The 18,635-nt window shown below is 40.6% G+C and overlaps 1 protein-coding gene across 2 annotated transcripts in view; it reads left to right on the top strand.

Moving 5' to 3' along the window:
* The window catches only part of galnt18a (UDP-N-acetyl-alpha-D-galactosamine:polypeptide N-acetylgalactosaminyltransferase 18a), a 132,211-nt gene that overhangs the window by 50,595 nt on the left and 62,981 nt on the right, over positions 1-18,635 (top strand). The window lies entirely within an intron of this gene.

Raw genomic sequence — 18,635 nt, 5'->3', positions numbered from 1 at the left:
ATTGATGCATTTATGAACTATTGATGATTTAGTGAATGAAATGGGAATTAACCTTTAATTATTAATTGACAATTATTCTGGGTGATGTTTTTGCAATGGAATATGTTAAAATTAAGCTCTGGGTTTAGGCCTTGTTCTATTTGTAGATTTTTTTTTTTTTTTTTTACACAACCCGTGTCATATATAGTAGAAAATAACTTAATTAAAATATCTCATGTCAGCATTCACATGCCTGCAGGACCGAGAATGGCAATGTTTTCTGCTTGCCAGTATGTCGGCTCTCAGAGGCTGTGACATCAACTGAAGAAATTCAGTACAGTTTAGGTGAATGGTATTTAATTTGAGGCTTTCACTAAATTTAAAAGGAACATCTCTTTCTGCAAACAATTTTCTAATAATCTGTCTATATACTATAAAGGAAAGAATCCTGGATAATGCAAAATCTGTGCAAATGAATGGCATGGAGAAAAAATATATTCTGTATTCTCGATTTTCTTTTTTTTTTCTCCTCACACATTTTCAAGCACTCAGGTGCTCAGGCCAAAACTGGCCCCAGAATGTCCTGCTCAGACCTTTCCCCCTCAGAGACGGGCAGTAAATGCGTCCCTGTACTAGAACTGAATAATATATGAATCCCTCTGGACATGTGAGGAGACCAACTGATTTGTAAAAGTCTCTCTCTCTCTCTCTCTCTCTCTCTCTCTCTCTCTCTCTCTCTCTCTCTCTCTCTCTCTCTCTCAGAATATATGTGTATGTACAGTGTATGTGTGTGCTGGTGTATTGACTGTCCAGTCACATCCTACTGCTGCTATCGGTACTGCTGAGGTCATCTGTGTCTGTGCTCCCCCCAGGTCAACACATTATCTAAATGATTTAATATCACTGCAGCTGCCCCGACCCTCTCCTGTCATTGTGCAGTAGAGCAGGGAGACTAAGCACTCTAGGATGAATACTGAATACATAATTGCATTTTTCATGGCTGTAGTAACAAAGGTATTATGTATTACACAGATCATCTACTCACTTTATATGTAGTGAAATATTTAATACTCGTATTATCAGGGACAAAACGGAAATTCAGCTTAAGCAGCTCTGTAGAGTTAAGTTTGAAATGTTTACAGGACTTTGGTACATGTGTGAGGATTTTATTTTATCCTGTACAACCAATGGTACGGTGTGATACACATACGAGAAATAAATATGAACCTAAACAACTCAATCTTGAAGATGGAGGATCAAATAGTGTCTGAATTTTCCAAATTATTTTGTGGAACAAAACAAGTGAGTGTATCTCTGTCCCTGGGGGGAAAAAATGAATGATCTCAGCCTTCTCTTTACTCTTTTTTTTTATTCATTATATTCAGCTTTGTATTGACTCAATGTCACAGAGCACTAACAAGGTTTTCAGGAGTCTGCACACTTGCAGTTAAATCTACTATGGAACAGTAACATTAAATGATCAATTAATGGTACAACCAACAAAACATTTCTGACCCACCAATGTAGCTACCAGCTCCATCACCCAATCTCACAAATCAGTGGCTCAACCCATCACCTGTCTGTGTCTGTCAAGCCATTTTATTGCATAGGAATGGAATAAATTGTAAATCGTTGTAACATCGTTCCTATAGTTTCTACACCACTAAAACTTAAACAACAGCAAAGTCATTTTGTATGAAACTTAACTGATCAGATTACGTTTTTCTTCGCATAATGAGGATATGTACGTGTTTTCCACCAAAAAGCATCACTTATTAATGGTTATGTTATGATGTTATGGCACATACACAATTTAGGGAAAGATTGTTGTCTAATTTAGTTCAGAAAAAAGTTCACAATGACTTCAGGCACAACATGTTAATTTATATTTAACCAAAACCACAGTCTTTCCCTAAGCAAAAAGCTTTTGGCGCCTAAACCTCAGAATGGAAGTGAAACCCAGCAGACAAGTTGCAAGGGCTTTAGTATCCAGTTTAATAAATGAAGTTTCTTGTGAGGTCTGAGGTCTGTTAGAGAATTAATTGTAGCAGCTACCGCACTTGAATTTGAATTTGCATGCATTGAAAATTGGGGCGCCACCTTCACTTGAAGGAAAATACACAAGCCAAACTAATTAGTCTTATAATCAGAAGTAGTGAACCCTTGATAGAGGAGTCACTGTCTCTGCTTTGAAGGAGAACACACGACCACAACTATAGTTTAATGTCTATAAGTAACTGATTAAATGAGGCATTAATAGCGAAGACTTAAAGAGATCAGAACCAAGTAGATGAATGAAGCTGATCTTTGATTGAAAAAATTAATTCAGATATTGATGAGAGTGACCTAAAGCACCTGCTTCAGAGTTACCAGAGAACAGCGCAGCACCAGGCGGACAGTCTACCTTTCAAAGCACTATCCCACATCAACTCTTACTACAGAAAGCAGAAGTAAAGTCTTGCCTACTTTTGCAGTGTCATTGAACCTCTTACAGTTGGACCCAGAGTGGTGGTTTGGTGCTCAAATGGCTCTCCCAGCGAGGTGATGCTCCCCAGGACGCAGCGGTTGCTAAGCAACAGGGGTCAGATAACAGGGCTGCTCAGCTGATCTGGCAACCTCACTTCAGGGTTGATGGAGCGGGGTTAAGGCTGAGGAGGATTCTTGCAAGCAGGCAGAAGTTGGTACAAGACTCGTTAAACAGTCTTGAAAGCAGTTTTGTTGCTTGGATGACAAAAATTCCAAGCTACAACGGCTGAAGGAAAACTTACTTAAGTACAAACATATAAAAGTTCCAGTTTGGCACCGAGTAACTACTATGAGGGTATTGGTGAACTATCTGCGGTCATCAGGTGGCAGTGTCAAACAAAGCATTACATTTTGTATTTCATAACTCGGCTATTTCCCATGACACAGACACGGGAGTTTGCTCATTGATGCATTTGCCAATTAATATTAATAGAATTACTGAATAGAATTACTGAATAGTTGAACAGCCAGGACATGAGCTTGGCCTGTATAGGGGAATATCAGTGTGTGTTGTGCACCACCGAAAACCAGGTTAATTATTATTTACACAGAAAACACAGAGACACATTTTAACATATCATACAAGACACTGATAGTCCAGCTTTAAGCTCACTTTACCTAAAGAATATCTGTGAAACGATCTCAAAGCTTTCAACTTAATTCAGCAGAGACATGATGTCCTGCCTTCTTGGACTCTGCGTTTGTGATTGAAGCCTGTCTGCTTGTTTCTGGTAGTTTCAGCCCAGGACACTGTGCTGCCTGGGGTGTTTTCTCCTCATCAGCCCACAGCTCCCTCCTCGTCCCTCAGTCTCTCTCTCCCTCTCTCTCTCTCTCCCTCTCTCTCTCTCTCACTCTCTCTCACTCACTCTCACTCTCATTCACACACACACACACACACACACACAATAACAAACACACACAGAGGACAGCACCAGTCCACTGACCCGCAGCAGTTTTCAGATATTCCCTGCTGTCTCTCATGCAGATGAATCAGAGCGAGAGAGAATGAGGAAGGACAGGGACAAGTGACAAGACTATCTGAGTAGACAAGAGTTGTTTTTTTTGTTTGTTTTTTTTGTTTTGTTTTTTTTGTTAGAACAAAAACTGCTGTGGGTACTGAGGGAAATCTGTGATAAACAAGACAGCGGTTTATACCTCTACGACAAAACTGGTATGATGAAGCGCTCGACAAACCAACAGCCAGGAGGACGACTCGCGACAGGAGCGAAGATGGGACAAGGAAGGGAAGAAGAAAAGGAAAACATTGTTCAGAAGTAATGAAATGTGTACAGCAATGAGATTTTATTTTCTGAAGGCCAGTAGCAGTCACCTTGTCATTCTGCATTATATTGCTGCCTAACATTACCCTTTTAGCTACCGAGGGAGACAACACAAGCAAAGAGAATGTCCTTCACAAACTCTACCCCCTTCTTGCATTCAGCTCTAAGAAATAACACCATGATTCAGCAGCAGCCAGCACATGAGACACTGCTGAGTGTCTTTTCTATTACAAATCATAAAAGCCTCCATGGTCCACGCATCTCTTTTCATGCTAAAATGTAGGAAAAAAAAAAATTTTAATGGCCAGGCTAGACCCTGGACTCACACAGCACAGCTCTGCATTTTGAAAAACCTCAGCAGGACTTCCCCCCCAGCACGACATAAAAAAAAAACAAAAACATACTTGGAGCACCGAACTGAAGATTCTGAGTGATATTCAGATCACAGCAGGTGTAGATCATTGTGATGCTACAATGTCCAGAACCCAACATGGCATTTTCATTGAAAGCTAAAAAAAAAAAAAAAAATAAGGCATTGCAAATATCACAGGGGCGAAGAATGCTCTATAGCCTTTAGCCAACTGTGTCTGGAAAGAGTGGGGTGTGCAGTAAAACTGAAATGTGTTCCTTGACAAGTGCTTTTCACACACCTAGACCTGCAGCAACATGTTATTGTCACAAATAAGGTAATACGTGTACCTCAGAGTAGGTTAGCTAAAGGGAGCAGAGCCCCCACGGGAATAAATACTGAAGTGCTCCTCACCGTCAGGCTTGAGAGCAAAGCCTCCAGCTCTGCAGCTGAAGTGAGTTTTAGGAATCAAATGTAAAATCCAAACCCTTATCGAGCCTTTGCCTAATTTACATTAGTATAAGTGAAAGCAAGGGGCCTAGGTTTGGCTTTACCTTTGGTACGGACATTTTTTGTCAGATGGCTAAAATAATATGCACACTTGTTCTCTCTCTTTTCTCATTCATATGCACACATATGCACACCGAGGGCCTGACTGCAGAAAGTTTACATGAATTAAATATGTGTTTGATGATATACCTTCCCTGAAGCTACACTTGTGTTGTGATTTTTTAAACAGATATTTTACATATAATATCACTTTGCTCAGTGAAGACATTTTCAATTCTGACATTTGAAACCTTGAAACTGTAAATACTGACCATTTCGGATTCACCGCTGCTCATCGCCAACTCCACTACCACTACCATCAGGCTGCAGCAACCATGTTTAATGCACTATGAAACTGAGGGTTGCCATATCATAGTCAAGTAACCTCCATACACCACTCTTTATTATAATAACCAATGTGTTTGCAGAAAACACACAAACCAGACAACTTAGACAAATAGTTTTTGCATAAATCTTACCGGTAAGGTAGGTTAAAATGGCAAGCTTGTTCGAGATGGGCAAAAATATTGATAGGGACAATTCAGCAACTCTGTGACATTGTTAGGGACATGTCCCTACTGCCCATACCCAAATCTACACCCATGGGTGAAAGCTAAATAACTACAACTCAAAGATCTGTAATTAGCATGCTTTGGCTGAAAAGGCAGATTTTTTTTGACTGATAAGCCAGCATTCACAATGTGTGCTTACAACATGAGAATTAAGTGAGCAGTATAAAACATAACATGTTGATTAAATATTTCTTTGACACTTCAACGCCTAAACAAAGACATTCTGACTTCTATGACTGTCAAACCCTGTTTTTAAAGTGCTAGACAAATAAAGTTATTATTATCATTTTCATTATAATTGGACACAGGTTTAACACATTAGGATGGAGCAGGAAGGAGGGTTCAGGCTGAGTGCATCAAAAAACTTCATCCAAAAAAAAAAATAATAATAATTATGGCCTACATAGTCAAGTTTGTCATGTCATGTCATGTAATGAATGTTAACAGTTGTAATCTGCTGCTAGTTAGCGACCTTTTTCAGGACAGATGCACAGCACAGGTGTTACTAATAACATTAACAATATCTCTGTTAAATTCAGGTGTCCCAGTAAGCCACGACAATGTGACAGTGAGGCAACATGCACATTACCAGCACCCTGAAACTGACGCAGCTACATGGAATTCATTCACTCATTATGCATTTTATTATTTACACTTGTTCTCTGTCTGAACTGCATCAGTATTTACTGATAGAATAGTTAGGGAGAAACAATAGATTTGATTAGATATTAGCTTAACACATTAAGGTATTTTACCAACCTGACACCTGATCCAAAACAGGAGCTGGGTGTTGGACCCCAGTCCTAGTTGTCACTCGTTCTTATCAACATCAGCTATGATTGGACAGCGTTTGTGTTGCGTGTGCGTGGCAGCTGAAATGAGAGTGGATGTGTCTCACGTTGGCACCTTATCATGATGCAGTGATGATCATGTCATTAGCATGTGACTGTGAGCCGCTGTGAAAGTTATCAGCTGGGAGCCAAGCGCAGAATCCTCGTCAGAGAGCCCTTGGTGGATGTTTATGTGATTGATCTGCGAAGTCAGATGAGACCTATTTTCATTTTCCAGCAAACGGCGTGCCTGTTTGTGGAAGGGATATCATGCATTGTGTCGCAGCGCGATAATATCCAAGAGGTGGGAGTATGAGCTTATTTCATCGTGGTATATCTGAAATGCTGCCAGATGGTTTCTGGTTGGACTGAGGCTGCTCAAATTAACGACACAGCTCTTGGACAAATTTTTAACAGATGAGCCTTTAACACAGTTAGTTTAGTTTCTTCTGGCCTTCGAGGCGTCCATATGAGAACCTTGGTCTTACGCTGGTTTCAACCTCAACAATGTGCAGCAACATTCTGCCTGAACTACAGCAGTTTAATTTTTTTTTGGCTCATTAGCGTCATTGCCAAGTCTTTAAAGGCAAAGTGGCAAACAGACACTCCAAAGAAAAGCAAGTAGTGTAAAATAACATCAGTTTGGATCCAGCATTAAAAAACCTATTACAACAAAACAATGTCTACTTGTTGTTCGACATCATTGGTTGGATATCGCCCACTTCACGTGCACACTGTCTGAGAGTTAGAGCATGGGGCAATTGCATTAAGCATTTCCTATCTTACTAAGCAGTCAACTAGAACACAAGTACTTGATCTGTGCAGCACATTTCTGTGCAGGAAATGTAAAATATGTGCATATATTGAATTACCATATATGGAATATATGTACATATAAAATACAAAAATATATGTAAAAAATATTTTTTAACCCTATAAGAAATTGGAACTATTTCATATATTGACATTTATGTCTGGCCCATATAAATATAAATATCTATGTTTATGTATTTATGCTAAATATACAGTTTATCCCAAATTCAAATTCATCATATAGATATTTTAAATGCTCACATACTAATTTTACATTGGGTATGTCATACATGTTACTTACATCTTATATCTTCGTAAATGTATATCTGTGATATAATATATCCCCGTATAGTAAACATATACAGTATGGTAACATCACTCTTGATATGGGGACATATATGTCATATATTACATTTCTGTAAGAGCACCCCAATTTGAGTCCGGCTGGTGACCTTTGAACCATGATATTATTCCCTATGTCTCTCTTCCCCCTGACTTCCTGTCATCTGAGCCTGGGTTGAATAGAAGTCTGGGCACGTTTGAGAAATAAAGTCACAAGGACGGTCTGAGAAATTTAAAATGGACTCACAAACAAAACAAGACATAAACAGAGTTGTCTTTAGTCTAAAACATAATTGATTGGTTGTGTTGCCTTGTGATGGAGCATTTATATTTCCTCTTCTGGTTCACTGCCTTTGTGGATATGCAACATCTGTGCCGGTGCCTTGTGGTCGGCTCTTTGAGCGTGAACAGTTTCAGGGTCTCAGCTTGTTGAGCTTTGTAGAGGATTTCTGACAGTTAGACAACTTCAAAATCCTGTCTCTCCCCCAGCTGTCTTTGTTACTGCTTGACTTTGTTACTGTTACTGTTGTTCTTGTTGTCGTTCTGAGTTTTGGTCACTGCTGTTTCCATTTTTCCCAGGTCACAATTTCATTTTTAATCACCATGAACTTCAGCTGGTGTAGACGACAATTTAGCCAATACTAAACCTCAGTGATGTGTTCAAATGTGTCTTTAATAATAAAGCTCCTATGTGTTACTATCACTGACAGCTTAACTAGAGATCTCATAAGGTGTTGTTTGTATTGAAAGGTTTTAAATGCTTTTCTTTCCTCCCCCTCTCTCTTTGCTCACCTCCTCTCTTCCTCTGTCTTTACAACAAACCTGGTGTTTTCCTGCTGTGTACTAATTGGCTTCCTGAAGCACCAGTAACAGGTTTTTCCTCCCAGGGTCTCCAGGGTCCCTGCTTTTAGAGAACATCCATGCCCTTCTTTTCCTCTGATTATGCTCCCAGAAGTCAGGCATATTGTGCTGTCAGAGCAAACAGGCCACCACAAATGCAAATGTCTTGGTTGGAGGGGGAGGGGGAGGGGGAGGGGGAGGGGGAGGGGGAGGGGGGAAGGGGGGCCCATTCCCAATCTGTTTTGTTGTATATTTTAAACAGCTGCATAGCAGCTTATGCTGATGTATATTTCAAGTGAGGGATGCCACACAGATTTGTTCCAGGTATGTAATTCAGTTGCATAAGTTGACATTTCTCTGGATGTAATTTATTCCTAACATAAGCATTGTTGTGTGAGCGGTCACAGAGGAGACCATTATTTATTTTTTATTCAAAAATGAAAAATAGAGCCACAAAAGTGCTTTATAATTCACAGGATTCATGGTCACATGTCGAAGTATCTTTTGACATAGCGAGAGTGGTCAGGCCATCGGGAGCAAGTATGTGTGATGGGGTCAGTGAGAGGCACTGTGCAGCACTTTGTCCTGCTAAAGTAGGAAAACGCTGTATAATTGCCAACCATTTAACCATATTATAGAAACTTCTGTAAATACCTTGCAGCTTTGACCTACAGTACTTGGTGCACTCGTGAATGAATGCTGTTTGCATAATAACAGACACTGTTTTTCCAGCAATATATATATGTGTATATATATATATATATATATATATATATATATATACATATATAATAGATCTTGAAACTGGGTTTAATACAAACAAACATTAAACCAAACTTTATCCAAACCATTATTTTTGATTAATCCCACCCCTTTCGTCATGTCAATCAAATTTACTCTCTGTTTTGCTTTTTGATATCACACTGGTCTATATTTTTGAGTGGTCCCTGCCTGTGTTCTAACACTCCAGTATAATGTTTCCACAGGTGCTGCATCAGGGTGAACTGAAACAGTAAGACAGGGCAGGAATTTATTTGTTGATTAATTTTTATAATTTTCGCAATTCTATGTTACTACAGGAGAAAGTGGAAGCTACGTGTGTGCCATGTGTAGCAGAAATATTCAAATAATTATAATTACATAGCTACATTTATAACTATATTATGTCCATATGTTTACAGAAATAAAGTGAAGGACAGTGTTTTCCAGTGCATTCTCTCTCTCACTCTCTTGCTCTGAATGAGGGTAAACAAAAATCATGTGACTGCCGTCTAGTAACAAGTCTTCACTTTTCTGACTGCTCTTCAGCTATTGATAATCATTATTATTGATGGCCATTATCCAAGGCAAACTCAATGGAGAAAGCTAGGGCTGGCAGGAGCAGCGCAGCAGCAGCAACAGTTTGGCGAGGTAGCGTCATACACAGGTCTTGTGATGCGACAGGCCCATCGGCTCATTGCTGCTTGTTATATTATCACTGGTTTAAGTCGACCGTTCACGGGTTCAGGCCAAAATGAGGCCACCGGGAATTGTCCCAGTTCTCCTGAGGGGAGCTATATTACAGTAAATTCATTGAAAAAGCTTTGTATTTATAATTATTAATTGACCCACACAGCTCATGTATGCATATTTTTTTTCTCATTAGAATAAGAAAATAAAAAATGAGTGAGGTACTTTATTTTATTGGTGCCTGATAAGAAATATTTCTCTTTTCTCTGTTTTTTTTTTTTACTTCCAAGAAATGCCTTTTATAGCAATCACATTATGTTGCTCATCTGCTTGTATGAGACAATGGAACCTTATCTCTGGTGGTGTAACATAATTAGTGGCGCAGTGGAGCAGCCTGCAGCAGCAGAGAGCCTACGGATTTACAGAAGGACCCACTCAGTTTATATTGATTCCTGGAAGTGAATGCAGAATGCAGTGAAGCTGCGATCAAGACAAAGATTACCGTCCCATCTGAGTGTGTGTGCGCAGGTGTCTCTCTTCTTTTCCAAATTAAAGGTGTGTGCAGGCCTGTCGGTATCTCCTGAGAGTCATGATGGATAATGTTTATGGCCGAGCTGCAGAGAGGGAAGCGATTCATTGTCCTCTCACCTCACGCACACACATACACAGTACGGTGGGAGAGACAGACAGACAGGCAGAAGGACTGACAGTCATTTGTGCAGGCCATTATAGTATAGAGACAGCAAGATGGGAAGGAAATGATGGCTGGTGGTTTTAAAAGGTTGTTAGTGTGGTAAAGGACAGAAATGACTTGATAATGGAATCAGCCTTTCTGATCTTTAATCTGCAGCCTGTCAAGCTTTGTATTAGTGAGACAACAGAGTGAGAGAGACAAGAGGAGAAAACTGCGTTATTGTGCTCAGTAAACATCGTAGTGGGGATTATCAAAGACAGGGGGTACAAATTTAGATAAGCCCGCTTGCACAAGGAAATTACTGATAGAAACTTTTAACGCCATGGTGTATCTTCTTTCCTCTTTTGGAAAACTCAAATCTGAACAACCCCCTTCCAGACAGTTCTGTAGTTGAATGTGGTGGCAATTGTATGTGTTGGTGTCATGTGTGAATTTAAATAAGGCAGAAAAGTTCTTGAACGCAGCTCAAGTGTGAATTCACAACAGATGTTATCTCAAGGCACTTTTCAAATACAGGAGGTCGAGACCTTCTTTTTATAGAATTATTTACGGAGACCCAACAATTCCCACCAAGAGCAAGCGCTTGGCGACAATGGCAACGAAAAACTTCCTTTAAGAGACAGAAAGCCCGAGCAGAACCAGACTCAGGGTGGGTGTCCATCTGCCTCGACTGGTTGGGTTGAAAGAGACAGAGAGAGGGAGAGAGGGAGTGAGTGAGAAGAAAAGCCAGAGGGCAAGAGAGACTGCAGGGGAAAAAGACCACCATGCAATAATAGCAAATAGTAGCAAATCTCTCTTAAATTCAGAGCCTGTTCTGTCCCATGACTTTGTGCTGCTTGTCTTTCCTGCACTGACAGTCTCTCTCCTGCATCTTTCTGCACTCCTTCCTGGCTGAGGAAGTTTTGGGAATATCCCTTTGACCTGGCAGGAAACATATGAAATGTGCAGTATAGGAAAAATATTTAAATATCTTCAAAATATTTACCATTAACTGACAATGACACACTCCAGTGACTATACAGAATCCTGTATTTTCCTGCCATTACTTGCTGTCTCAAACTTCTCAAAGTTTAAATCTTGCACTGAGAACCAGGCTCTCTGTAAACTAGCAAATTACATTTACAGTGCAAATTACAACTGCTTGTTTTATTTCTTGCTAACTGGTACCTCTTAATGCTTAGAAAGAAGATTGTTCAAGTAATTTTCTAATGCACAAGTACATTTTCCACATGCACCTATGCATGTGTATAGTAATGCATGCAGTATCATAAATTAGTTCTTATGGCGGAGAAAGGAAAACTGAACTAAACTGAATTTGTCCTGACTCCAGCTCCGTACTTCACACACAAACATGAGATATTCAAATTATCACCTAACGATCGAAAGCAAGTAGGTATGTTTCCCAAAATCTTGAACTTCTGTATTTTTCTGACACTCCTCTTTCTTTACATCATTGTTTTCCACCATTGTTCTCCAGCAGATCCACCACTCCCTGTCACTCACAAAGTGCCAAATATCATGTAGCACCTCAGCATGAAATGATCAACATTTCCAGATCCAAGTTTGAAAGACAAAAGCCCAACAGATAGATGAAGCCAGCAGTTAATAAAAAAAAAGCCACACCCTAAAAATGGCAACTGAGACTCAGGTCTGATTTCCTTTGTGTCTTTGTCTCACTCAGTCTCTCTGGTTATACTTTAAATACAGGTCTAGCTTTTCCAGGTGTGATCCATTCAACACATTATTCATACCTGAGGGAAGAGGAGGAAAACAGAGATCACCATCTGTTCAATGCTTGATTAAATTAATCATGTGTGAACTTTCGCACAAGGTGGCTGCGGGTCCATCATTTCTCTCTCTCTCTCTCTCTCTCTCTCTCTCTCTCTCTCTCTCTCTCAGTATGCGTGTGTCATTGTACCCTAAGCAGCAGCAGCACAAAACTTACAAAAGCTCATTTCCATTTACTTCGGGGATGTGCAGATGGGCTCACTTTTTCGCCCCAGTTGTGAGCAGCACAACGTTTTGCAAATGACTCCGGTACGAGTGTGCTCATGGGAACGCAATCAAACACACAGAGAACAATTGAGAAAGCACCTTTTGTGAATCACCACTCACTGCCATATGAAAAGACTCTGTCAAGTGATTTGAAGCGGTTCAGAGTCAGTACAAAAGGCAAATAAATTGCCTCTGTTTTCCCTTATGCCTCTTTAAATATTGGATCACAAAAAGCTTTCGGAGGGAGATAATGTTGCCGGGCTTGCAGAGCAAATGAGATTCTCTCCACGAAAACAAATTCTTTCAAATCCTCGGGTGTGAGTGGGTGTGTATTTGTGTTACGAGTGCAAAGCCTGCTGGGATAGGTTCCTGCAAAGCAGCAGCCACAGAAAGTGTTTCAGTGCGGGGCTGATGAGCAACTTGAAAGTACACGGAGGCGGCGCGGAGGTATAATTGAGTGTTTTGCAAATCCAGCTCATGTTCCATTTAAGGTCTTGATCAGTTTCAGCTGTTTATGTGCATCTTTATATCCCACACATAAATCAATGGGGCTGAGTAAACATAACATTTCTGATGTTACTGTGTGAGATAAAGCAAAGAGTAAAAACAAACACTTGACGGCTGTCTACAGCAGGGATCCGTGCTTTCGCTCTCACAAAATAAGAGATGATTGCAAAGAGGAAATGATCTCCAAATCCTGAACACTCTCTTCTTGAGGACAACATTCAGTTTTCCTAGACTGATGAACAGAGTGTGGGCATATTGAGTGTACAGTACTTTGTGGTGAGTATTTGGAAAGTAGATGAATTGAAGCCAGCATCATTACAAAGAGGTGAAAAGGTTTCTCAGAAGACAAAGCAGATCCTGGAAGCATCTGTTACCCTGACTCACAGAGAGGAGAGCAAGAGTCCTTACTCCCTAAACAAGATCCAGCACTGACTCATTATCACAACCCTCAAGCAGGTCCGGTCCACGCCAACAGGCGTGTATCTGCGTGTCAATAATAATGACCCTGTCCTAAAAAGACATTTGTACCTCTTTCCTGCTTTTATTGTATCTCTGATTTATTTGACACTATGCATTGAAGAATGTCAGAAAATCTTCCAAACATTTTGTCGGAAGATGGATTGTCAAAGGTCTAAATTAGAGTCTGGTACAAAAATGCACCTGTTCCCCGACTGTGATTTTCCTGGATTTTCTTCGCTTTAGACTTTGAAATTGTTTTGGTTGCTCTTTTCCCCTCCAACTGCGTCTCACCTCCTGCTGTAAAATTGTCATCCAACACTTCATCTCTACAGTCTACTGTCAATCAAAACTTGACTAACAGCCAAGCTGCCGAGCTCTCAAAGATTGAGCTGTTGCCCAGCGAGCGTGTGACGGACAGCAATAAGCAGCGGGTGGCCGTGCTTTACATCAAACCAAACAGACACCCAATCTTCACATGGCATTTAAATCATAATAGGAATATTCAGTAGAAAGTTATTTCTAAATGATGCAGGTAGCAGGTACGGTGATACCCGTGTTGTTGTATTTACCTGAGGCTGTGTTTAGAGGGTTTTCAGCTCTGGCACAGTATTTGCAGACAGATTCAAGCTGCAGGACTTGGGTTTAAAGCATCTTGGATGCAGATATAAATGCAAATTCATAATCTTCACTTCTTTAAGCATATCTGAAAACCTCCATATTCTCTGGTGTATTTTTGTTTGTTTTTTCTTTACAAACTTTGAAAACAGAGGAAATAAAATCAAATCAGTCTTTGGTGTGACCACCCATCTCCTGTAAAACTGCACCAGTTCTCCTGGGTGTACTGAAGGTGTGGGGTTGTTATCATGCTGCAGAAAAAAAACTGATCAGAGGCCTCCCTGAGAATTGCATGATGGGAATCTAAACATCTGAAGTGGCTAGAACTTCCAGAACTACCAGAAAATGTAGTTTCAATCCGATACAAAAGCCAGAAGGTTTGGGAGAACCATATGTCATGATTTGTGAGATAGATGCATCATTAATAGGTGACTTCTGAAAACTACAATTCTGTTAATAACTACATTAGATGCATGTAAAACACAAGGTAGTTTTTAATTGTACATGACAAATGTTTATTTTTTGAATTGGATTACTGCCTGCACGCAGGGAAGCAAAAAGGTAGATGCACTGCAAACAGTATTCATGTGCTCAGAACATGATTATGAATATTTGATGTGAGAAGGATTTATATTTCTGTATTGATCATGTTGATACATAAGACAAGACTCAGTCTCAGTACTATAAATACTCCATCTGCCTACCATCAGCTATAATAAATGTGCCCTTTTTAATTTCACCACACTCTGATGAACAGATGGGTTTCATTTCATTTTCAAAGTATTCTGAAATTCTACCTCTATATTTTTAATTTGGAAAGTTACACTTAAGTCACATAAGCAGATATAATTGGATTTCAGAGGAAAAAGCATTTACAGCTGCAGGTCCACACTTGCTGGTTTTCTCCACAGAACAAACAGTGGAAACAATAGTATGTGCGTGTGTGTTGTGTGTAATTGTCTCAAACCTTTTGTGCATTCATTAGTAGATAGTGTCCTTCATTGTGTATTCATTAAAACTCTTGTATTTTAGTGCATAGCTTGTTCATTTCTACACAAGCTGTCTGCACTATGTGTCAGCTCTGGAACAGCAGTGAAGCAGTGAATCTTCACCAAGCACTGGGTTTCATCAGCAACGATTTCACTTGACTTCTCCATTGTTGACTTCTCAACCCTCTTTTTCCAACCGGTTACAGCTGGGAACCAATTTTTTTAGGTTCCAAACAAATTTACTTCTGGGTCAAAATGCTCCGAACAGCTAAAAGATTATCTGAACAAACTGGATCCCAACCAGTTCTTTGCTGGGCATCAGTCAGCAGTATCCAACATCAAGCCTGCCGAGCTTTTCAATTCTGCACAGAGTGAGTGAAAGACAAGGTGAGAGCCAGCAGAGCAGCCCATTCCTCGTCCCTTAGGTTATAGGGAGTCCAGGCATGCATTCAGGTCCACAGGAAGGGGGTTGGAGAGTTTACTATATTTGTTGGGTAAAACCACTTTGCTTCTGAGGTACTTAGTGGGGACTAAATGCTGGACGACAATTTTAAATGGTATTTATTTGTGATAGTTAACATTAGGGTAAGGGACTTGGGACTGCATTATGTCAATGACAGGGTCCCCACAAGGATAGGTGTACGTGTGTGTGTGTGTGTGTGTGTGTGTGTGTGTGTGTGTGTGTGTGTGTGTGTGTGTGTGTGTGTGTGTGTAAGTCAGAGTTTGTGTGTGTGTGTGTGGACGGGGAGCTGCCCTGGTGTCTGAGCTAATAAAAGAGTGTTTCTCTGCGAGCTGATGTGACAGAGCTCGGGCTTGCCTAGTTTACAGATGCCCAGGGATGAATACCTTCTGTCACATCCCCTTTATTCTGGTGTTCTCCTCATCACTCTCTCTGCCTCTCCTCCTCCTCATCACTCTCTCATACCTCGCTCCACACCCTGCTAGCACTTTTATTTTGTCACTGTCCTACAGTAAATCCCCTGGCTTTTTCTCTTCTAACTCCTGCTTTGACATCATTACATTTCCTTTTTTGTCTTTTATTTTTTCTCTCTTGCATTTTATGGTCCTGAAGGAGTTGATACATCATATTTCCATTGTACTTCTTCAAGTTTTTAAAGCATTTATTTTCAGCAAATGTGTGTTACATCCTTTTGTTAAAAAAATGAGCATTTCTTTCCAACATTGTTGACCTCACTCTTTTTCTGAACTGTTCTTGTCCATGTGTGTGCATTATGTTAACGTGTTTATGTGTGGTGTGTGTAATCACAGCTGAGCAGACACTGACAGGCAGCCAAGTCCATATCCCCAACAAGGATGTCGCAGGACAAAGGGGCAGTGTTTACTGTCACAGTGCAGCACTAGATGCTGCCAGACTGAACAGTGAGCAGCACCTGTGTGTGTGTTGACCTCTGACCTTCAGGTTCCACCAGATGGTCTGTCAGGTTAAAACCAGAGGGACAAAACATGACTGTGAATGGTTTAAGACAATGCTGTAGCTGTAGACAATGAAGTACTGTAAATAAAAAATATCTTGATGATGAATATAAGCCCATTGGCACATTTACCATGGATAATTTTTGCCATTTTTCCCATCGTAACATTATCATTCACTCTTCCTAGCTCTGGCAACTCCTTCTTAAGCTCCTGTGTTCACCAGCTTTTGGCTAACTTTCCTGCTTTGTGCTGAAAAGGTAACGACATCTACCTGCTACATCTGGAAATAAAGGTCATGAGAGTGGAGTTTGTGCACTTTTATATATATATATATATATATATATATATATATATATATAATATATGAGAGAGAGAGAGAGAGAGAGAGAGAGAGAGAATATACGTGTAAAATCCCCTTCTCATCCCAGTGTGGTGGTGGTGTATGTCATCCTCAACCTCAGGTCCTATGGGCATTTGAGGGTTCTGCTCAGATGCAGATATGCTACCTGGAATCTGCTCCCGGTTTGGGGGTCACAGCCCCTAATGCTCCTGTTACCACTGGGACCAATCTGGATTTTACCTTCCACATCTGTTCCAGTTGTTCTCTCAGCTTCTGGTACTTCTCCGTCTTCGTGTGCTCCTTCTTTCTGATGTTGCTGTCAGCTGGGATTGCCACATCTATCCCAACTGGACCCTCTTCTGCAGCTAGCCAGCAGCTGTTCAGGATTTGGGGACTTTTATATACTGTATGTGTGTGTGTGATGTTGAATCTTATGAATATGGATATGGCGCTAAGTGACTTCTTGAGTTCTAATTAGCACACACATGCAGAACACATGCACAAATTACCACAAAAACTCTCCAACGAACTGAGCGCTCCGTCGCTGCTGCAAACACACCATTGCACACGTTAGTGTAGGTACAGTATAACACACACACACACTCACACAACCTGTACCAATGTTCCACTTGATTTCCCCTGACTTCTCCTACAGTGGTACACCATGCCCCCGAGCCGTCGCAGAAAGGGTAGCTGGGGCCTGACTAAATTAATAATGAAATATGTCGGACAAAGTGCAGGGCAGGACACAACAAACTCCCCCTGCTCCTCTTGCTCTGTGATGCATCTGTCCCTGTCCCTCTTGAGGATCTGGCTACACTTAGAAATCTGTCAGAGAGCACAGTCTCGGTCATGCTGTCCTCCTGCACTAAAATGCGCAGTGCATTAGCAAAATGGACTGAAACAAACAACTTTCCTTTTTCCTTCTCTACAAAAGGGAACCCAAATGAGGCAACTTGAAACTCCTCAAAACTTTTGGTGCATTTGTTGCCCAGAAAAGAGTCATGTGGAATCAATCATTAACAGTGCTCTTAGGGCGCTTATTATGAGGCTAAGAGGAGACTTGGAGAGATGTGGCATTTCACCCTCAAGAGCATTAAGCATGTCATTGCCAGAGGAGGAAGAACTGCTCGTTATACTGATAAAAAAAAACCCCATTCAGCTCAGGAAGGAGAGGAGGCACTTCACAGACCTGCAGCTAACCTGTTTGGAGGGCAGAGGAGAAAAGAAAGAGATGGTTGACAGACGTGAGCCACAATTTTAAAGTCAGACTGAAAATGAAATTAAGCTTGCCAAGAAATCAGTATCCTTATTGTTTCTTTTCACTTGTGTGACTCGGTCTCATGAATATTTCATTATCTCAGGTAATTCCCCATCATCCAGTGGCTTGGACAAACAACACATCACTGCTTTCTAATGCTGCTACGTTGCCCTAAATTTGCCATGCAGTGAGAGCAGACGACAGAGGAACTGCACCGTCTCATTTGACATCCATGTTTTGAATTACGACGAGTCAGAATGAATGCAAACTTGCACACTATAATTTCATGAAATATAAATATTTCAGACAACCACAAGCTCTCTATTGTTTGCATATTTTTGGTTCTGATTGTCTTCCACCATTCATAGTAAATAGCTTGGTGCTGCAGAAGTAACACAGAACTATAAACTATGCACTGATGGAAAAAAAAGAAAAAGAAGAAGAATTGTTACCTTGGGCATGTTAGCAGATTTGTGTCCACCTCTGCAGAAATAAATCGGTGTGGCTGTCAGAATAAATTAATTGTAGTGACAATGAAAATCCCTGTTATTTCACATTGCATTTGTGTTCCACCGTGTTCCCCCATGCTGCTAAAATTGGTCTTTCAGTCCTGGGCAAACTGTTGTTGTTTAATAACCACACAGCAGACTTAGCGGTCTGTCACAGTAATTTTTTCCCTGCAAATCTCCCTGAATAGAGCTGAAGAAAGTTCATTTGTCATTAAATTTCTCCTCAGTGTGGCGTTGCTGAGGTAGCTGTCACCGCATCTGACAACACTGTGGATTGTGATGGGGTTTGCAAAAAAAATGCTG

This window comes from Trachinotus anak, unplaced genomic scaffold, assembly GCF_046630095.1.
Source record: "Trachinotus anak isolate AG129_WGS33_773 ecotype Australia unplaced genomic scaffold, CSIRO_AGI_Tana_v1 ptg000002l, whole genome shotgun sequence".
Taxonomy (NCBI): Eukaryota; Metazoa; Chordata; class Actinopteri; order Carangiformes; family Carangidae; genus Trachinotus; species Trachinotus anak.
The sequence above is the reverse complement of the archived record's forward strand: the minus strand, read 5'-3'. Positions and strand labels throughout refer to the sequence as shown.